The sequence below is a fragment of the Trichosurus vulpecula genome, chromosome 4, assembly GCF_011100635.1.
Source record: "Trichosurus vulpecula isolate mTriVul1 chromosome 4, mTriVul1.pri, whole genome shotgun sequence".
NCBI lineage: Eukaryota > Metazoa > Chordata > Mammalia > Diprotodontia > Phalangeridae > Trichosurus > Trichosurus vulpecula.
The window spans coordinates 109455957-109462396 of record NC_050576.1 but is presented as its reverse complement, the minus strand read 5'-3'; the positions used below and the strand labels follow the sequence as shown (position 1 = coordinate 109462396).

General features: G+C 38.0%; 1 protein-coding gene across 1 annotated transcript in view; it reads right to left on the bottom strand.

Annotated features, from left to right (window-relative positions):
* Positions 1–5889: 5889 nt before the first annotated feature.
* LOC118846815 (complement decay-accelerating factor-like) overlaps positions 5890–6440 on the bottom strand; it is a 67579-nt gene continuing 67028 nt past the window's right edge. Inside the window, exon 11 of the mRNA XM_036755534.1 lies at positions 5890–5947. The gene's annotated coding sequence lies outside the window, so the exon portion shown is untranslated. The remainder of the gene's footprint in view (positions 5948–6440) is intronic.

Here is a 6440-nt window from a genome sequence, read left to right as displayed (position 1 = left end):
CAACATGCCTTTATCTCTCATACCTGGAATGTAATTCCTTTTCACCTATGCCTCTTAGGATCCCTAATTTCTTCCAAGACTCAGCTCAAGTGCCACTTTCTACATGAAATCTTTATTGACCTCTTCAAGGCGGGCACTTTCACACTGGGCTCAGAATCCTTAGTGCCTAGAATAATGCCTGGCACATGGTAGTAGTTTGGTAAATGCTTGCTGATTTATTCTGGGCAGCCCAGGAGTAACAATGAGCATATGTATAAAAGATCTTACCTGATTCTTACCAGGAGCACATATACATACACAAAACCAAGTATTTCATAGACATCATATATTTGCATTACTGCTAATCAAAGGATGTTTTAACTGTAAACATATGTAAACAGAAGTAATTAGATCTCCAGTGTTTTAAGAATGAAAAGCACCTCACTTACAGCTGAACCTTTGGACAAAAAAGTCCTTGCTCCCCTTTGGAAAATCCCAATGTGAAACCAAGAAAGAACGGTGCTTTCTGAAGGATGGAAAGGGGGATATTGTATTTTACTCTGGGAATTCCATGTCTTCTAGGAAAATATTGCTTTTTGATATGTAATCTAAAGTGGATTAAGATTTTTAAAAATTAGAATCATTGCTATTTAATTTTTAAAATTTAGTTAAAAGGTAATTGTTCCTTTTAATCCACTTAGCTGAATTGTTCAGCACATCCATGTAAAATTATTATATTCAATGACAAATTGATACAAATAAATTTTCAATCCTTTTAAACAACAAAAAAAGATAATCTGATACATCTGAGAGTATATTTTTAATAGATAGCTTGCACTCAGTCAACACAAATCTATTAAGCTCTCAGTATGTATCAGGTGCTGTGCTGGTAATTTTTTTTAAAGGCTGAACAATAGTCCCTGCCCTCAAGGAGTTCACAAGGTAATTGCACAAATAGGGGCATGCGAGAGTCATGACATCAAGCTCAGGTGTGGTTGTTTCATGGCATTGGCTGTTGGGCCAGCACTGGAGAGTTGGAGCTGCTGACATCACCAGATATAGCCACCAGATGTGTGGGGTGTGCAGGACTAATACGGTGATGATGCAAACACTGCCTTCACAGAGGTCACAACTTCACTCATACTTGGACTTCCACTATTGGGGTTAAGATTTTATGTAGGGAAAGGGCCTGGCTTCTCTAGAAAGAGAGAAGAGAAATGATTTTATTACTTTACTAATTAGGTCATGGAAGCAAACTCCATTTCTGTCTTTGTATACTTTTCAATAAATATTTTGTTTTATGTTAAAGTGTTTATTGGTAGTCTTGGTTGCTTGCAGGTGAACTGAATATCCAAGAAATGAGCCAAGTTGAGACATTCCTAGAGACAGAGATTCTCAGTGTAGGAGTGAAAAATAAACTGTTATTTGAGGAAAGCTTGCCATGATTGAACTTAATCTGACAGGTTACACTTTGGGAGCTTTTCTGGAATGCCTCTTTGGGGTGGGTAGAGAATCTAGTACAGATAGCAAAGACTCTATAAACAAGGAAGACATAAACAAGGAAGACTTGGGAGCATCGTACCCTTATATTTTGTGTGGTGAGTAGCCACCATGGCTATTGAGTTATTGAAAGGCTGGTTCACCATGGTGGGTATGAACCCTTACCAAGGACTACTGAGGGGTGTCTGAGGTAGATGCTGGAGCTTTGTCATGGAATATTGTTTTGGGATATAATTGACCCAAGAGATATAACAATTAATGATCAATCAATCAACAAAAAATTTATTAAGCACCTATGTGTCAGGCTTGTGATAAGCACCGAGGATACAAAGAAAAAAGTTAAAGTCTTTGCCCTCAAGAAGCTTGCATTTTACAAGGGAAGACAAACATGCACATGAAGCATATACAAAATAACATATATACTATATATAACGATGATAAAAGGAGATATTTTAAGAGGGAATACACTTGTAGCTGAATGGTTCAGGGAAGGCCTCATGTAGAAGATGGTGCTTGAGCTGAACCTTGAAGGAAATTAGGGATTGTAAGAGGTAAGAAGGGAGTTCATTCCAGGTGTGAGGATGGCCAGTGGAGAGGCACGGAAATGCGAGATGGTCCCATTTGTAAAGGGGAGTTTCTATTTGGCCCCAGCAAACAGACAGATAGCTACTTGAGTTTATTGAGAAGGGGAATGACATGGTCACATGTGGTAGAATCATCACATGGTCTTGAGACACCAGCTTAGTCCTAGCAATGATCTTGATTTAGAAGAGCATGAAGAGAGATAAGTAAAGGCATAACAACTGAATTTGCTCTCTATGCCTAGCTGGGGAAAGAGTCCATCTACAAGATTTTGGTTTCCCAGGAAAACACAAGGTAGTGGAGAGCTATCTGGTACTTTTAATAGTATCCAGGCTATATATCATAATGCATCTTACACGGTCATCCAAGACCCAGTTCTCTATGTGATTGTTGAGACTTGGTACATCTTTAACCAAGAAGAAAGACCAGATTGTCTGATAGTATAAAATAGGACCAGAGAATGGCTGAGGCCCTGCAAAGATTATACTGTCTATGGTGGAGTTAATGAGACTCTCTAGTGAACAGGGTGCTCAGGAATAAGAGATTGCTAAGGAAACTGGCTCCCAGAGAATGAGGAAATAACCATGAATATGAGCCATATTCGAGTCACTGAAGCGAATCAGTTCTCAGACTGAGCCTATTCTGACTGCCAAGAGAAGTCTCAAGGGGCATTAGGAGACTTCCTTTGCAAGTGCTGAACTCAAAACAAAATGAATTTAACCAAAGTCCTAACTCACCAAACACATACATATCTTACGGCAGAATGGTAGCTATTGCATATGGTTTGTAGGATGGATTTTAGCACCAGCATTTTAAAACTCTCAAGGCTCTTCACCTGAAGAAGTCTTACTACTCTTGTGCTGTAGCTTTTCTCCCATTTGAGAGGTGAGCCATCCGATCACCTGCAAAATCTTACATGGTGAATTCACTTCCTCCGGGTCTTTGCTTCTTTAACTCTCATATCAGTTCCCAAAGGAAATAGGAACCAAGGTACAATGCACTTGTTTTTCAATTCTTCTTTTTCAAATGTTTCCTAACTTAAAGTAGTATTAATGTTGAAAATTATAGATTTTTTTTGTTGGAGATTAAACTATTGTGGTATGATTAGAAATTTGGAAATTTTTGAAGTTTCACCAAAATTCATAAGACTTCTGATCTGATGTCATTAAAGATGAGAAGAATGGATTGAGAATTCCTACAAAATTCTGAATTATCACTATAATTTGGTGTATTTCTTTTTACGATAGACATTAAGCTCAAACATTTACTACGTGCTTAAAATACTAAATAAACTTGAGTGATGTTACTTGCTTCTTGAACAAATTCAATTGTTTGTCAATGTTGACAGAGAACCAATGGGTCAATTCTTTTTCTCCTGTCATTTTTTTAATAGTCTAAGCCATTTTAGACCAAACACAAATGGAAAGGAGAAAAATATTTTTCCTACTTTCTATGAGAGGCTCAAAACTGAAATTATTGAGTTTATATAAATTCTACCCTTAGTAGACTTTTACCTTTAAAATTTAAATTTGCCCTTAGTATTAGTGCTCCTTTTCTCCCTTTGTTCTATTCTTACCTATATACATCATCGACTTTTTTCAATGGATCATTATCTATCTCCTACTCTCCAACCTCCCACAACTTTTTCTTCCCCCACTCTCTCAGCTAAGAATATTGTGTCATATTTAATTGAAAAAACTGAGGCCACTGTGGAAAATTCCCTTTTTCCCCTCCTCCTTACCTCTCATTACTCAGACACCTTCTGCTCCTGTTTCCTCCTTTGTCTCTGTCTCACAAGAAGATATGGCCCTTCTTTCAAGGCAAACCCCTGTATTTACGCTTGATCCCATTCCATCTTGTCTTCCCCCACAGATTTCCCCCTCCACCACTCCTACTCTCTCACTAATCTTTAATTGCTACTTGCCTACTTCTGTTTTCCTGCTGCCTATAAACATGCCCATGTCTCTCCCATCCTCAAAAAGACTTTACAGTTCATCTATCCCCACTAGCTAGCATCCCATTTCTATTCTCCCTATTAGAGCTAAATTCCTTGACAAGGCTGACTGTACAGAGTGCCTCTACTTTCTTTCTTCTTTTTAAACTCTTTTCAACCTGGCTTCTGACCTCCTCATTCAACCAAAACGGCTCTCTCTAAAGTTACCACTGATCCCTTCACTGCTAAATCTAATGGCCTTATCTCAGTTCTCATCCTTCTTGGCCTCTCTACAGGCTTTGACACTTTCAAGCACCCTTTTCTCCTTGCTACTCTCCTTTCTAGGTTTTCATGATGTTATTCTGTCCCGGTTCTCCTACTTGTCTTCATCCATGTCATGCCCTCCAACAGTGGAGGTCCTCCAGATCTCTGTTCTGGGCCTTCTTCTCCCTCTATTCTATTTCATTTAGTGATCGCATCAGCTCCCATAGTTTCAATTATTGTTTTTATGCAGATGACTCTCACACTTACCTGTCTAGGCCCAACCTCTCTCCCAATCTCCAGTGTCACATATCCAAGTACCTTTTAGATATCTCAAGTTCAATGTCCTATAGACATCTTAAACTCAGTATGTACAAAACTGAACTCATTCTCTTTCCCCCCCAAACCTTTCCCCTGTCCTAATTTCCCTATTACTATTGAAGATACCACCATCTTCTCAGTTACTTAGGGTCAAAAATCTAGGTGCCATACTTGTCTCCTCACTCTTTCTTATCCCCCACAAGCCAGTCACTTGTCATGTCCTGTCATTTCTGCCTTCATGACATCTCTTGTATATACCCTATTCTCTCCTCTGACACCTCCACCACTGTGGTCCAGGCCCTCATCACCTGGACAACTGCAGTAGTCTTCTGTTTGGTCTCTCCACCACAAATCTCTTCCCACTCCAGTCCATCTTCCACTCAGCCTTCAAGATGATTTTCCTTTAAAAATGAGTGTCTGACCACATCACTTCCCCTTTAATGAACTCCAGTGATGCCATATTACCTCCAGCATCAAATATATTTTTAAATGATCCATTTGGCTTTGGAACAGCTCTTCATAACCAAGTCCTTTCTCATCTTCTGATATCTCATTCCCTTCTTCATTCTCCATGATCCAGTGACAGTGGTCTCCTTACTTTGTTTTTGTACAAGACACCTACCCCATCATCCACCTCTGAGCATTTTTACTGGTAGAATGTTCCTCATGCCTGGATCACTTTCCACATCTCTGCCTGCTAGATTCCTCAGCTTCTTTCAGATCTCAGCAAAAGCCTCACATGTGATAAGAAGCCTTTCCTAGTCACTCTCAATCTTAGTGCCTTCCCTCTGAGATTACTCAAAACAGACTAGGATTTTAAAACCTAAAGCATTTTAGTGTCAAACTTTGACCCAAGAGATAAAGAATGAAGCTCATAAATTAGTTATGTGAAAGACATTTTCATTTTAATTCACTGACCCATTGAAGAAGAAAGGTTTAATGAGTAAAAAATTCCATTCAAAACCCCTATAAATTAAAGAATAACAATGGAGTCTTCAGTTTGAAGCCAAAAATATAATTTAGTATTTAATGTCTTGTCTGCTTTGGTTTCTCAGATAAGGTGCTAGAATGTCTTCCTCCATGCACAAATCACCTACAAGTTTGGTTCATATGACATAAATAGATAAAAGGAAACACTTTGGTTAAAATACTTAATATGTCAAAAAAAAATCCATCTTTGCCCCTTCTGCAACTCAGAATCCCAGGAAATCATGAATTGTTAACACCATCAAAAGCATGTCATTCTCATAAGGGCAATGTGATCTGCTTTCCTGAGTTCACCTTTATAGGCAAGAAGCAAATGACAATTTAAATACTTGATGTAGATTTGATTTTTGTAGCTGTAGATACTTGATTTTTCATGACCAATCTCTGCAAATGAAAAGGAGAGCATAAAAACATTTAGTGATAACTAGAGAGAGCCAACAAAATAAAAAATTATAACTTTTGTATATTTGCATGTATATTTTTATTGGGGACAACCAGATGGCAGGGTGCTGGGCCCAGAGTCTGGAAGACTCCTTTTGCTAAGTTAAAATCTAGTCTCAGACACTTAGTAATTGTGTGATCCTGGGCAAGTCACTTAACCCTATTTGCCTCAGATTCCTGATCTGTAAAATGACCTGGAAAAGGAAATGGCAAATCACTCCAGTATCTTTGCCAAGAAAACCTCAAATATGGTCATGAAGAGAAGGACATGATTGAAATAACTGAACAAACATCTTTTAATGTATTTAAATAAATCTTTATATATTTAACCTTTAGATGTTTATATGTATATACATTATATATAAACATATAAAGGTGACATATAACTGAAGTGTGTTTACTCTAAATGAGAAAGTATTTGTAAAGCACTTTGAAA